The sequence below is a fragment of the Strongylocentrotus purpuratus genome, unplaced genomic scaffold, assembly GCF_000002235.5.
Source record: "Strongylocentrotus purpuratus isolate Spur 01 unplaced genomic scaffold, Spur_5.0 spur5_contig_825, whole genome shotgun sequence".
Lineage (NCBI taxonomy): Eukaryota > Metazoa > Echinodermata > Echinoidea > Camarodonta > Strongylocentrotidae > Strongylocentrotus > Strongylocentrotus purpuratus.
Window position 1 is genome coordinate 332,149 of NW_022145530.1, and position 15,468 is coordinate 347,616.

General features: G+C 35.6%; 1 pseudogene; it reads left to right on the forward strand.

The window, feature by feature from the left end:
• LOC115922808 overlaps positions 1 to 8,889 on the forward strand; it is a 30,174-nt pseudogene extending 21,285 nt beyond the window's left edge.
• Positions 8,890 to 15,468: the final 6,579 nt, after the last annotated feature.

Sequence of the window (15,468 nt, forward strand, 5' to 3'; positions counted from 1 at the left end):
CTATGATACCCAGATAATGCAATTTGCACCAGACAGATTCAATTTTCAGAGGCAGTACCAGCTTTGAATTTGACCAGCTTTGAATTTGACCAGCCTTAAATTTGACCAGTCTGTCACTCTGAGGGTCATTTTGTCCTTGACTCATACTTCAAGACAAGGACTTGTCTCCAACTTGAATGTCTGCTGTGTCTATCATGCTAAGGTTTTTATTTCTATCTGTCTCCGATGAAGAAGCTGAAATGTGATAGCCTTTTCCTTGTCTTTTCTTCATGTCTAGTCCTTTTATTTGTATGTTGGTTCCCTCTCCTAACCCCTGCACTCCCTCCCTCTGATCTCTATTTATTCTCTTCCTCCTCTCATCTTCTCTACTATTTCTCTCACACTTGGTGCCTCCCCTTCTCCCTTTATTTCCCTCTTGCTTTCTCACCCCTGATCTCTCTCTCTCTCTCTCTCTCTCTCTTTCTCTCTCTCTCTCTTTCCCCCCACTCTTCCTCCCTCTCTCTCTCTCTCTCTCTCTCTCTTCCCCCACTCTTCCCCTCTCTCTTTTCCCCCTCTCTCTTTTCCCCCTCTCTCTTTTCCCCCTCTTTCTCTCTCACCCTCTTTCTCTCTTTCTTTCTCTCTCCCCCTCTCCCCCATCTTTCTCTCTCTTCCACCTCTCTCACTCTTCCCCCTCTCTCACTCTCCCCTCCCTCTCATTCTCTTTCTCATTCTCTTTCTCATTCTCTTTCCCTCTCCTCCCATCCATATAATCACCCCCCCCCTCTCTCTCTCTCTCTCTATTTCTTCCCCCTTTCCCTCTCTTCCCCCTTTCTCTCTTTCCCCTTTCTCTCTCTCTCTCTCTCCCTCTCTCTCCCTCTCTCTCTCTCTCTCTCTCTCTCTCCCTCCCTCCCTCCCCCTCTCTCTCTCTTTCTCCCCCTCTCCCCTACCTTTCTCCCTCTCACACTCTCCCCCTTTCTCTTTCTCCCCCTCTCTCTTTCCCTTACTAATTCTCTTTCCCTCTTCTCCCCCTGTCCCTGCAATAATCACTGTCTGAGGTAGATATTAACATATCCATTGTGTTGCCCATCTTTTCCACAAGCATGAACAGGACAAACTTTTACGGACAAACTGTAGTGAGGTATATTGGTGTGGTAATGATGATTATACTACCATGATGTTCTACTCACTATGGGTAATACCCACATTTCGGCCAAAAAACCCTGGGCATTTAAACAGTGACCCCTGGATCAAAAGTCTAATGTCAAAAGTAGATCTAAATCTATTTCATTTTAAAGACTTTATTTTCTGCAATCAAACAAAATCAGTTATACAACAAATGTGGATAATTATATAAAACATAAGGTATGCAAACAATATACAAAATATAGAAACAAATGTATAATACATGAGTAAGAGTAAATTTATACGTTGGGCCATTGCGTGTATAAAGAAAGAATGCAGAAGGTCATTTCTCATTTCTAATTAACACTTTGGTTGCTTTCTTCGCCTCTGTGCTTGGTAGCTTGTTTGCCACACATCCAACTTTGCACAAAAAATAGGCAACAATTGAGGGAAGGATTGCTTTGTGCAACACAATGGCTTTGCAGAAGTAACCGTTTCTGGTCTCAATTAGTTCCATGACAACCCTAGCCTTGCCTTGTAGCGGTATAGATCAATCTTGCGCCGGAAACAGTTGAATAATCTTGTAGCCTTTGGTATATCTATATCTTGTGATAAATACATTGTGGCATATAAAGAGTTAATTTACTGAATAACTTTATAGGCCTATCAAATTAAAAGCATCGAGGATAAGAAATAGGAAAAATGCACTCAATGGTATAATTAAGGAAGATCAGAAAATTGCTAATGGCAAGAAATGAAAGAAAATGTATACAGATCTAATGATAACTCAGGTAAAGGGTTTCTGCATCAGGGGCTTATAATGTAGTCCCAACTACCAGCTAATGTTAAGGATCTTATAACCACAATCTCTATCATGTATGCGCTGTGCATATATGTTCTAACCACCAATCCACTTACGAATTGCATGTATCAATCAATTTAGTTATCTCCTTCGAAGGCTTCTCCTACCATTTGCAGTCTCCCAAGCGCAGAGCCTCTCCATGCATGTTGTATCGAGGGCTTGAGGCTAGACAAAAGCGATCAATATCTCTTTGTCCATAGCTGTGACGAAGGCTTCCAGAACTGCAAACTGCGTGTCAAGACGATATCATCATCGTCATGACCCCTTTGCTTGTACATGCAGTCCCATCCATAGTGATTCATGTTGGGATTAGGTTGAGTGATGTATACACCCCATGTTCAGTGATGCACAAATATGGCCTTCAAGTGTGTCCGCATCACTTTAAGATAAAAGCTAAATTCACACTTCCTCACCCCCTGTGCGGCTCAAGGCGAATGAAAAAAAATGAAATTAAATCATTTCTGGAGTTTAATTCAAGTGGAAGACGTGTCATTAAGATGGCATTGTTGATATGTTGTCTGTTCAGAGCCAGAAGTGCATTATAACTCTGTTTTAAAGTTTAAGGAAAATCTGACCCAAATAGACAGCTACTCTAAAAGAAAGCATAAAAATCAGAGAAGCAAATTGATGAAAGTTTCAATTAAATCTGACTAAATAGTAAATATAAGAAAGTTATGAATTTTTGAAATTTGTAATCAATACCGGAGCAGTCCCCTCCATGACCAACCTGTTTTATATGCCTGTTGTACACTGTGGACTTATTACTGTTAAGTTTCATTGCTTTACTATGTACAATGCAATCTCATGTACTTTATTTATTTATTATTTAATAAATGAAATGAAATGGGAAAAAAATGAAATGTACATATGGGCACTTCAAATTGGCTGAAGGGGTAGTGTCAATGCGGTGTAGTGCTGGACTACTTTCCCATCTGTTCCAACATAATGACTAAAATGAAATTTTGTATTTATTGCTCAGGAGAGTCTATTATTTTTAGAGGACCTGTATTAATATGCTATCTATGATATAGTTTAAGAAGTGCCCCAAGGGAGAAGAGACTTACAAGAAAAACAGAAATTAATGATATTTTTGTACAAGGCAAATGGGAGAGTTATCCACGCCCTACGTCACAATCCACTGACCGAACTACCAATTTGAGATTCACATAGAATTAGTGATCTCATATTTCAAACATTTATATTAAACTTCCTTACTATTGGTCCGATTCATTTCAAACTTTTGCCATTCTGTTTCTGTTATTTTTCTGCTTTCATACAAATCAACTTATTATAGAGTTGGATTGCTCTTTAATGAGTCAACATCCCTCTAGATCCAAACAGAAAATATTTTGATAAGCCATTGTAAGAGAATGCCACAATTGTGCTATCAAGGTTTGGTGATCGAATGCCATGTTTGTTCATGGATTCCATTGACGTCATCCCGAGAAAAATAAACAAACACCTGGATTGCACAGAAGGACATAGAGAAGTCCAACGTGTCTGTTCGATTACCTCTTCTAAATCAACATCATACTACCTATTTCATTAATGAGTTGTTTCTAATATTAGTTTGTGGACAGCTATTAAGATAATGTTTTGTTAAAGGTATAAAGCTTTAATAATGACCCAATTGTTTCTTTAAATCAAACCATAATGGTGTTATTACTTTATTGCATTTCTAGAAGTGATTTTATAAATAAAGTATATAATACTGATAACATTATAAATAAAAATCAGAAAATGATGAAATTATTGTTTTCTGAAAGATAACAAATATAAAGATATTTATATTTCTACATGCAGCACCATCTTGTATTAATAAGTTCTTGTATTTGTGAGACTACCAACAGAAATCATGTTTTCTGAAATATAATAAATGCAGATACATTTTCATGAAGATTGGAATTGTGAAGACTTCTTCTCTGATTAAAATGTAGCCATACAATATTAAACTAAATACTGCATAATATAAATGCGTTCATGTAAATATTTTAGCTTTTGTCACGATCTCTTTATTTTCTAAATTAAACAAAAACAGATTATTATTTTTCATAACTATATAATAAAGGGCCAAATGAAATCATAAGCTTTTAATTTTCTTCTTTTAAAACTCTCCTTCATTCAAAGCGCACTTGACAGTTGTATATGTATATACAGTCAAACCTGCTGTAGTGACCACCTGTCTACAAAGACCATATTTTTTGTTTTCCTTGAAAATGGTTTCTCATTGAAACATGTGCTAAAGGAACCTGTCTACAAAGACCAATTTTTGTGTTACCCTTGGGCGGTCGCTATAGACAGGTTTGACTGTATATATATATATATATATATATATATATATGTACATGTAGGCACACTGATTGTTTCTGGCTGAGAATAGAAATGGTCAGCACCTAATTAAGACATCGTTTATTACGGTACCTTCAAAAGAACATGACAGAAAGCAATCACAAGGACATCGGCTCGTCGTCACCCGTGGCCCACGCACCAAGTGACCAAGCGAGGGCGTGAGTGTGAGTCACATGATCTTACTCACACGACGCAGGATGTGAACAAATTAATTGAACAAATTGGGTTATGCCATTGCAGCCTGGTTAGCATTCTATCAACCAGCGACAGCTAGACGTGAACAATAATCATTGGCACTTGTGGAATGGACAATACTGTGTCACTGACTTTATGGAAAGTGTCAAATGGATTTCACTAAATACAGTATTAGACATGTAAGATGTATTTATGACTTATGCCAAGTAACATTTTTTTGAAAATATACTTACCCATAGATGATAAAAAGATATTTTCTTCATCTATCACACATGATTTTAAACAAGAAATTTATTACTATTTATTGATATATTTATTCTATTCTTAAATATCATGTGTATTGAAGGCATTGATAGATTTCATAAAATCTTGTGAACATATAATGGTAATGTTGTATATAATTGTCAACTGGACTCTTCTTTTTGTTTTTTGAAAATATTTGAATATTCAATCCAAATGGTACGTGATTGAGAGTAAGATTGAAAAAAAACATATTTCAATGGTAATACAGAATTCCTTGATCACTACCCTATTATGAGATATCAAGATTTATGTTTCTTGATAATGTTACATATTAAAGCTTACCCCTAAAAGTATTTAACAAAAAACCTAATTCAACCAGCCCAACTTTCATTCTCAAGTTTAAAAAACACACAAAAACATCAGATTTACAAGGGTATATGATTAATTTAGTTGGTAGCTGTATTTGACTTGAAGATTACATACGTTCATTATCATTTTCTGGTTTGCTCCTGTGTGTCAGAAAGCGGGAAAAGTTGATTAGCAATCCAGATCTAATGATGAGAGAGGTAATCATGGTGGAAAGGTCACAGCAAGGTCAATGAGTCGCCGCCGAAGAGGAAGGGGAAGGGGGATTTCAAACCTGGCTTCTCACACTCACTCTCAGGATTGCTGGCTCCAATCAAGGAAACATTGAGTGAAGGAGAGGTGCTCCTAATTAGGATGAGTCGTTATATTCAAAAGATGCTGAATGTCAATGGCAGTATGAAAGCCACTTTTAGAAATGCCAGGAAGGTTTCTCATGGATTTGGTTGTAAAGTTACACTATTTTGGGGTATTATTTTGGAACATGACATTTATAAAGCAATATGCCAGCAAATGTCCAAAGTTCTTTTTTAGATGGGTCATGAATGAACAAATATGAAATATCATTTGATGTCTCTGTGACATATTTTATGACTTTATCTCAGAGTTAATGTCCTTTTAGCCCTCAAGTCTCAACATACATCTAATAGCCTGATATTTGTAAAGTGGTGCCTTACTTTCAGGACTAAATGAACATCTTAAAGCAACAAAAAGATTATAAATATTTGTATAAATTCTCTGTAATATTTGTTAAATGTCCAACAATTTATTCAGGAAGAAGCTAGTGGTAGTCACTCAACGTTTACAAAACCAACAAGAAGAAAATATCCTCTACACAAGTATATCCCTAGGACCAAAACAGTAAGATACACCGGCATGCATCGACCATCTGCAAATATATATCACTGAAAAAGTTGTACCAGCAGACATGCTTTTCCATTACGTCTGTTTATTGTGTAAGGACACTCCCTTGCAGTTGCATTCCTCGGTATCTCTTGAAATACCTCGCTGCTCTCCTATTGGTCCATTTCCCGTTAATGGGAGATCATTAGAGGGGCGCATCCCTCGGCCTGCCCCCCAAGGGTGCAAGGACACAATCGCCATCCCCCTCTCACAATCAATAATCCATTGTGAGATTAAAGATTAACAAACTGTTGATCTGTAAGACTGTTGATCAGTGGAGAGTATTTATTCAGTGTGTTTTATAAAAGCGTTGCTGGTCTTGGCAATCTGCCAACATTTGTAAAGAGGAAACAGGGCCATGTTTCATAAAACTTGTTACCAATAAAAAGTTCAAATAGCTGTCTTAAACTACTGAAATCCTGAAATTTGTCATAGAAATTTAGCATTTGTTATAGATAACAGGTTTATGAAACAGGGCCCAGGTAATATCTTGTGGATTATAAAGTACCGAACCTGTGGCATCATACAAATCTATTTTTGGAATTTCTAATTTTTTTTCTTCATTTTCCGAAAGAGCATCAAAAATGATGTCTAAATGTTGAAAACCAATGGAATATGTTAAGTATTGGCTGAGATAAGACCATCTGAATAAATAGAGTTCCTACAGGAACTCAGTGTTATAATGCTCTGGCTCGTAATGTTATGAACCAGGAGCAATATATTAAACACTGAGCTCCTATAGGAAATCTTTTTATTCAGATGGTCTTATCTCAGCCAATACTTACAATATTCAATTGGTTTTCAACATTTGGACATTATTTTTAATGCTCTTTTGGAAAATGAAGAAAAAACTGAGAAATTCCCAAAATATATTTTTGATGACGTCACACTTCACCATTCTATGTAATGGTGTAACTTTATTCTTGACCTACATGTAGAGTCTCTAAAACAAATTTATAGAAGATTGTCCTTCAAGTTACCATATTTTTTTTGTAATAAGTATTGCTTATGTAATACACAGCTTGCTTAGATGTGTTTTTGTAACATGTTTATGGAAAAATTGGTCTTAAACTACACGATTACAAAATACTTAGTGTGGAATGGTAATAAAAGTATTAAAAAATAAAAATAAAATTGTGCATATGAAAATAATAAAGAAGTCATGTAATCTCTCCATTTTCATTGATTTCTATTTTGCCAGTTTTTACAATGTATTTTTCTACATTTCTGATGTCACTCAAATAGGTTTGATCACAAAAGTTATTCATGTGGTTTTAAAAGGAGCATTCTCTCTATTTTTACTTGTAAGACACATACAAATCTAAACCAAGGAGTAAACATTTTGATAAAAAATATACACATTCAAATTAGGAGCAGCAAGAGATGTGTTCTGAAATATTGCTGGTATGGGAAATTCACCTTTCTTTGTTTTTGTATAATGCCTAGCCTTTGAATCTTCCATTCTGTATTCATTTTACATTACTTTCCTGTACAGAATTGTGTATCGATTGGTTGATAAATGTTTCACTCTCATCAATACCAGCACTCATGATGATGATGATAACTAAAGATTTATTCTCTTTATATTTGTCTTTTCTGTCTCTCATAGGTATGGTATTGGATCTGTCGAAAGTGACAACTTGAAATGCAAGAAGACATCAAGAAAAACAACATTGAATGGACAAATTGGAAACTTTACCAAGACTGACATGTAGTCTATATATGGATGGATCGAATTGCAGCAGACTTTTTCAACATGACAACAGTTCAAGAAAAAGTTTGAAAACCGCTTGAAACTGTTTTTTGATGATCTCTTGAGACTGAGATACATGAATATTCATCATCAAGATTTATGCGCATATTTGAACTCCTCCTTTGGACACAAGATAGGTGTAGCCAATTTGAGGAATAGGATCATTAGACAGAACAACTTGGATGGAATTGGAGTGACAATGATTTAATAAATAAACAATGTGTGGATCGCTTTATATGACTCTGTGAATTTAATTGCATGGACGAACAAAAGCTAAAAATGCTATTATCATTAAAAAAAAAAAATGCAAAGACATCTCTGGTGTACAGTGTACAGTCATACATGTAAATACCTTGTACAGAGTATGAAGGGCAGAGAGACTGTCGCTCTGTTTAATAGTTTGCTGTGAACTTATGTAGATCCCCAAAGGTGCTGAAGATGTGTTTGTGAACCACTCTTTCTCCTGACACCACGCACAAGGTGATGCGACAGGCTGACATCGATTGGCTGCTGAAAAACTCCTCATCTCATGAATTTCACTTGTTGCACCTTTATTTCACAGACACCATTAAGTTGTAGCTACCATTCCAAGGGTTAATGTTGTCAAGTTTATAACTTCTTAACTCCTCCATCACTGGGACTAAAATCTGGAATTCAGATAATCTCTTACATAAAGGGAGAAATGTATGAAAAATATTGTACAAATATACACTGACAACATGGTGGCCTGTACTTCAACAGAAGAAGAAGAAAGGAACAGTGTTCTACATGATCTCTGACAGCTAGGAAAAACAAATTATCATTAACATTTTGTAAGAGAGGATGAGAAATCAAAACCCTGTACATTTGAACACCAGGCATAGCTGTGTGATGATGAGCTTGCAGTTGCATATTTCTTCAAAAAAATATTGAAGTGTACATATCATAAAATCATAGATGCAAAGATAGTGGGCTAAACAATACTCCTTTGGGTGCAAATAACATTGTTCGTTCAGCATCGGGCAGATCTAACTGTGAACTTGGACGTTATTAATCATTGATGCACAAGCAGGAGAAATCTATGGCTGGCCAGATGGAATGGAAATGGAACAGTGCAGTGTATAGGGAGTGGACAAGAGAATAGATACAGATGGAGGCAGTTTCCATCACTCAGTGGAAGCTCATGACTGATAATCTTGAGAGAATGACAAAAAGAGGATGACCATGAGCTACAGTTCATCTAAAGTTAAAAGCAGGGTGACGTGGAAACACCGAAGGAAGATGGAGGTCAGAAAGAGAATGATCCTTACCCAAGGCCCATTCCTAGTCGGCTACCAGAGTGACTCAGGAACAGAATAGGGTATCAGAAGACCAGGATTTGCAGGAGATGAAGAACAGATGCTGTTTCCATGGAAACGAGATGAAGAGGGTGAAGATGGACTGATGGCGGTCCACAAGTCCACTTAAAACTTCACATAATGCTGAGGTGAGCAATTTTAAAATTATTCAAATATGATTACACATCAGTTGTAGAGGTGTTGGGTATAGTGGTTCATTCACTTGACTCTCAATCCGAGGGTTGAGGGTTCAAATCCCATCCCGGCACTAACATCCTTTGGTAAGACATAGCATTATTATAATCATTATCTCCATCATCATTATTATCATTGCTGTTGTTGTTTTAGTTATCAAGAGCCAGAAAGGTGTTAACTCATGCCATCTTGATGGTATACCTTTTGATCTTTTGTGACACAGAGAAAATAATCTGATTGTTTGCTTTATGAATTCAGATATTACATTCTATCAATGTTCTATTCCTTGTGGGCATTGCAACATGATTCTGTCAGTTAAAAATTTGTTTAGCGCCATGCCTGGATTTTAAAACTAATATTAGTTCTTTTTTCTTGATGGAAACAATTTTTGTTAATCCATAGAGATCTATCACTGTATGGTTTATTCAGTCAGATCAAAGTTGTCGCCTTTGTGTAATTCAAAATCATGAACTGTTTTTTTACTCTGAGGATTTTGTTGAATATTGGTCTTCCGGTCTAGATCGATGAGTAGGTGGTGATTTCATAAGCTACTCATTAACTCCAAAATAAAGCATTTCCTGCTGTGCTTGATTGGACAGTGAAGACCCCTTGAATTATTTTAATTGTAAGTTGTTTTACAGATAAAAAGGTAACTAATGAGCTGTCATGTCAAAAAACAAAACATCACTGCATGATTGAGAAAAAGAGATAAAAACAGCTAATTACTTCATTGACATATTTAATGATAGTATAGTACATGACTGTAGTATTTTTCACCTAGAGTGTATGCTTAATATAATGTTATTATTATTGTAACTGATCAGGTTACCTATCGAGATAAAATTTAACAAATCTTTCGTTTAGTTTTAATTCATCTTGCGCTAGCATAGGCATAGGTAAAGGGGGTAAAGGGCAGTGCTCATGCAGCATTATATATTTCTTTTCTTGAATTTGTCGGACATTTAAGAATTTGCCCAGTACAATGAAATCAACCCTGTTAATTTTTGGTCATTAGTGGCACCTTACATTACCCCCCCCCCCCCTCGGAATAGAAAAGCTCAGTAATATCAGTCAGGATATGCTGTTTTAATAACCTGGCTTTTCAATAAGGACTTTAATAATTTACAGAATTATTGAATATCCAAAATATGTCTTTAGTGGCAGTTCAGTCATATAATTCACATGTCATGAATTTTTTAAAAGTTATTATTTTTCTTTTCTTTTTCTTTTTTCTTCTTTTCTTGGGGTGTAAGGAAGTTAATTTGCAATTTTCTATAATGAAATTACTAGACTATGTTAATTATCACTGCACTGTACTTCTCTGGGGTACCCTCTGAGTATGATTCGATAGATCTTGTAGCTTTTCATTGCGCTATTATTTCCATCATGCTAGCTGTTGAAAGTTTGTTTGCAGCTCAACAAGATTTAGATCTGTCTATCATAAGCTAGTCAACAAAGAGATTGGATTACTTTGCTATTTCTAGGCATATTGCTTGTTGTCTAATTCCCAAATCCATGTCAAAGGAAGAAAGGATTTGCAGGAGAGTCTTAAGTGCCTAAGTCAAACTTATTCCAACTTCCTTTTGAAAAATGTTGTTTTGCGCTTTCGGAAGACCTGTCAAAAGTAGCAGCAAGCTTGTTTTTTCCTCCAAGAACCTAGTAGAGTAACAAGTTGGCATGATGAAGATTTGGAGGGTTTCGAGGATTTTTTTATTAACTTTATAACTTCTGTTTGTCTATACTCATTTCTTCCTTAAATTCTTTAACTCTTCGATATAACCCTGACCCCTCTTTCTTTAGTTTCTCCTTTCCATCTTTTTTGTGTTAGGTCTAGCCTAACTTTAATTCTCTTATCTACCTTCTCACAACCTCGCACAGATGAGGATTGTATAACAAAGACATCTTTTTTGTACAAACCTAGCTAGATATAAAGATGATACAAATTTTTGTAATAAATTGATATGTATTTGATATTAGTCCATTCAAAATCAAATAGATTAGCTTATGGAGAGCGAACTATTCAGAACCTTTGAAATATTCAACTATGCAACCTCCCACAAAATAAGAGAAGAGAAATAAGCCTTTTTATATTTTTATCAAATTTTGTGATTCTGAACATTGTAGTAAACCAAGAAAGCCACAGTCTGAAGAGCTCCATTTATCTCTAGTGATAGCTGTAGATATTATTGCAGATGTCATTTTGTTTAGACAGTTTGTACCACTTGATTGGGAAGGATGATTCACTGTACATGTACAGTACCTGTCTTGTCCGTCAGAAACGAGGCAAGTTTCTGACGCATTTCTGGCTCACCTTGATATGACCTTCATCTTTGATGGACATGGACCGTCATGTATTGAAATTATTTTAAGCAGTCTTATGATAATTTATTTGGGCAACTAAACCTGTCATTCTCCAAAAATGTAATGATGTAATTTGCTATATTTTACTTGGCCTCTGGCAAACTGCCCCAAAATAGGCAAGCATAAAACATGATGAATGTGAAGTAATAGCAGGCGAAATAATCTACAGAAAGATGTTGCAAACTTTGATTCTGTTCTCAAAATATAAGCCACCCCCCTCCCCCCATCAGCATTTATTTCAAAGTGTGTTAATAATTCAAATCTTAATTCACGCTTATCACATTTGCTCCTAGCCCCAAAAATGTCACTATTTTTGTCCTTTTTCAATAAAGTCCCGATCAGGCAATTTGACACTACCTCTAATTTGATCTCATATACAACTGTATATGAAAAGATATGTAAAGAATGTCATTGACCAAACCTAAACATATCTTTATCCCCTCCCCCCCCCCCCCCTAAAAATAAATAATAATGATGAATAGGTCATTATTTCAACCTTTTTTGGTTCTCAACAAACAAACGATATGTCCTCTGTTTGGAGCCAGAAGGGCATTAACCTATAATGTAAAATAATGTGACCTATATGTAATGTAATACCCATCTAGCTCTCAATGGACAACATTAGACTTACAACCTGGTGATCCTGCATTTTCAGTAATTAAACCAAGTGTAAATTAATCTCAAGTCCAAGGTGACCTTGCATATGGCATGTTTAAGAGAGGAAACGAGATGGAAAAAAATCACTTAGTATCTGGTCATCAATTTTGTTCAAAGTCCACAGCAAAAGATGTTTTCTCAAGTTAAAAAACTTCTCACTCAATCAGAATGCTTTTTAAAATGGATATGAAATATAAAAATAATTTTGAGAGAGTCTTTTTTTTAAAGTATAACATGATAGAGTGACCAATATTACCTCTCAAATAATAGAATCAAATAGGCTACTACAGTATTCACTGAGCTGTGGGTTTGCCAAGAATGAGCTTTTGTGTTGTCTGCCACTCATCAATTTGAAGGGCTCCCTCTCATGTGCAGAGATGAATAACTCTAGGACATACATAGAGAGTGCATGGACTTAAAAATGTTAGGTTGTTGTGTTAAGTTGTAGATGAGATAAAATGTTGATAACAATCGAAGCAGTAACTATAGGTAGTTCAGTTCATAGACAGGCATAATTGTAGACAGAGAGATTGATGGATGGATTGATAGATAAATAGATAGATGGGTAGATAGATACAAGATCATGATTACCAGCACATACATAGAGTAATTTTCTGATGGAAGTCAGTGAAATGTACTTTGGAAATATAAAACCCATAAAATGGTCAGAAATGAAGTATACTATAGATGGATAAGGAGGAGGAGAAAGAAAGTACATTGGTTTTGCAAACATTGGTCTTTCAAACTGGAAAAAATAGTCTAAAAATATGATAATAATAATACATGAGATTTATATAGTGCCATTATCCATTCTAATTGAATGCTCAAGGCGCTTCAAGATATTAGGGAACACATTACATCATGACAAAGGAATAGTGTACATTTACATTTCTCTCTCTCTCTCCCCCTCTCTCCCTCCTTCTCCCTTCCCTTCTCCCCCTCTCCCCGTCTCCCCCTCTCCCCTTCTGTAATATTCTAAGTATCACTATCCTTTTATATTGTGAAAAACATTATTCTAATTCAATAGATCAATCATCTGTTGTATTATTTATGTATTTTGTCAATTTTCTTGAATTGGGTTGAATTATTTTTATGCTTTGTTGATTTTTTCATATCCTGGTGTATTATTCATGGATTTTCTTGATTTTCTTGAATTGTAGAATTATCTTTCATTCAAATATTCACCTGCTCCTGTCCCTACCCTAATACCCCCTCCCCCATACCCCCCCCCCCCCACTCTTCAGCTTCATACCTCATCTTACTTTGACACCTACATGCACTTCCTTGTCGTTAGCAAGAGCAGTTCCTTGAAGATGACAATGAGCCTCTGAGACTTTCAACTGTTTTTTAATTACCTGTGAATCTCGGTCATTCAAATTGTCTGCCTGCGAGACAATAGACAAGGATATACATACACCCAAGCTACAGGTTACTCTGTATGTGAGATATTCTTGGGAAGATTCTTGAGTTTAAACCAACTACCAATGTGGTACAAACCCTTTCACACTCAAGGAAAAAATTGTGTATAGAACATTTTATAAAGAAAAAAAATGACATCTTTAAAAGCAGAAGAAGATTCTACGACACTGGATTAATGGTGTGTGATAATGTGATTAAAAGAAGGCATCTTTTAGATGGATATTGCTAATTGTCGACAATTTTCAGTTTACTTCTACACCACATTTAAACAGCAAGTCATCCAACTGGTTCTTACTACATCTGATGAGAGTCGGAAGGAAGTTAACCCATCTAGTCTTACAATTCTTTGCAGCTTTCTTATAAACAGATATAGTTTTGCATGATTGGGGAAAGAAAAACGAAACGTACATTTTATTTTGTTTGAAAACGAACAAGCATTTCCTTCATATTTAATTTCATGACGTTATTATCCTAAATTCATTGAAATATGATACTGAAACTTTATTTCCTTTTCTGAAATATGTGTACGTCACTAAAGTGCTGCTTATAGATTCCGATTTCATGCCTCCATACGTTGTCTAGTATTAGGATTAGCAGTTTTGGCATATAAACAGTCAAAGAATAAATCTTCTCAATAGCGCTTGATTTTAGAATATACAGATTTTTTTTTCTTCAATAATAAAGTTACACACCTTTTGGATAAAGTTTCACTCAATTGGGGTGTCACTTGTAAAGCTTATATCACATACTGCCAGTAAAAATGTGATACCATATAGGATTAATCAGTGATCAGAAAATATAAAAATAAAGACGTTAATTAAACCCTTTTAACTTCTGAACCATCATGTGATGTTTACATATATATTACTTGGGATTTGGGAAGTTAAGCTTGTTTGAAGATTAAATTTCTTTAATATAATAACAATTTTAAGTGCCATTTTAAGCACCCTAGAGGCATATCACATTCAGCCTTTGTATTGACTTTTATGTCTGACTAGCCATATAGTTGAAGTGCCATGTTAGACATCCAGGAGGCATATATCGCATTCAGCCTTTTTAACAAATAATATCAAAGGCTGTAACTATTGACTTTTATGTCTGACTAGTCATAAAGCTAATTACATGAGGGTCAGATCTTTTTATATAACTTTCAAGTGCAAGATATATGATCATATTTCTATTTCACTCATGTAAATCTTAGCAACTTGAATTCTAACCAAGGATATCCTACAGAAACAAAATTTATTGCAAAGGATAAAGTAAAGTTTTAAAATGGCTGGTAGTGATTATTTCTCAATGCTATTTTGACGATCAAAGTCCTGTCACTTAGCTAATTAACCTTGCAGTATGATATTACCTGACATATCAACGTCAGGATCGCAAAGAAACCAACTCAAGGGAAGGTCAGTAGCCTATCGTATTGCACAACTTAACAACTATTAACGTCTTTTGATTACTTAACGTGTCATTGTCGGCGTCAACACATTTCAAAAGATAATGGACAGGGCTATTGAAATTGCCTTGAATTGATTTCTTTAAAATCTTTGCAACAATTTTCCTCTTGCCATAGCTTTTTGCTGCCTTGTCAAGACTTTATCATCTGTTTAGATTCATAAGGGCATTAGAAAGTTTTTTTATGCCTCCGCCACCGAAGGTGGTGCCGGAGGCATCATGTTTTCGGGTTGTCCGTCCGTACGTCCGTCCGTACGTCCGTCCGTCCGTCCCGTTTGACCGTTATCACAATATCTCAA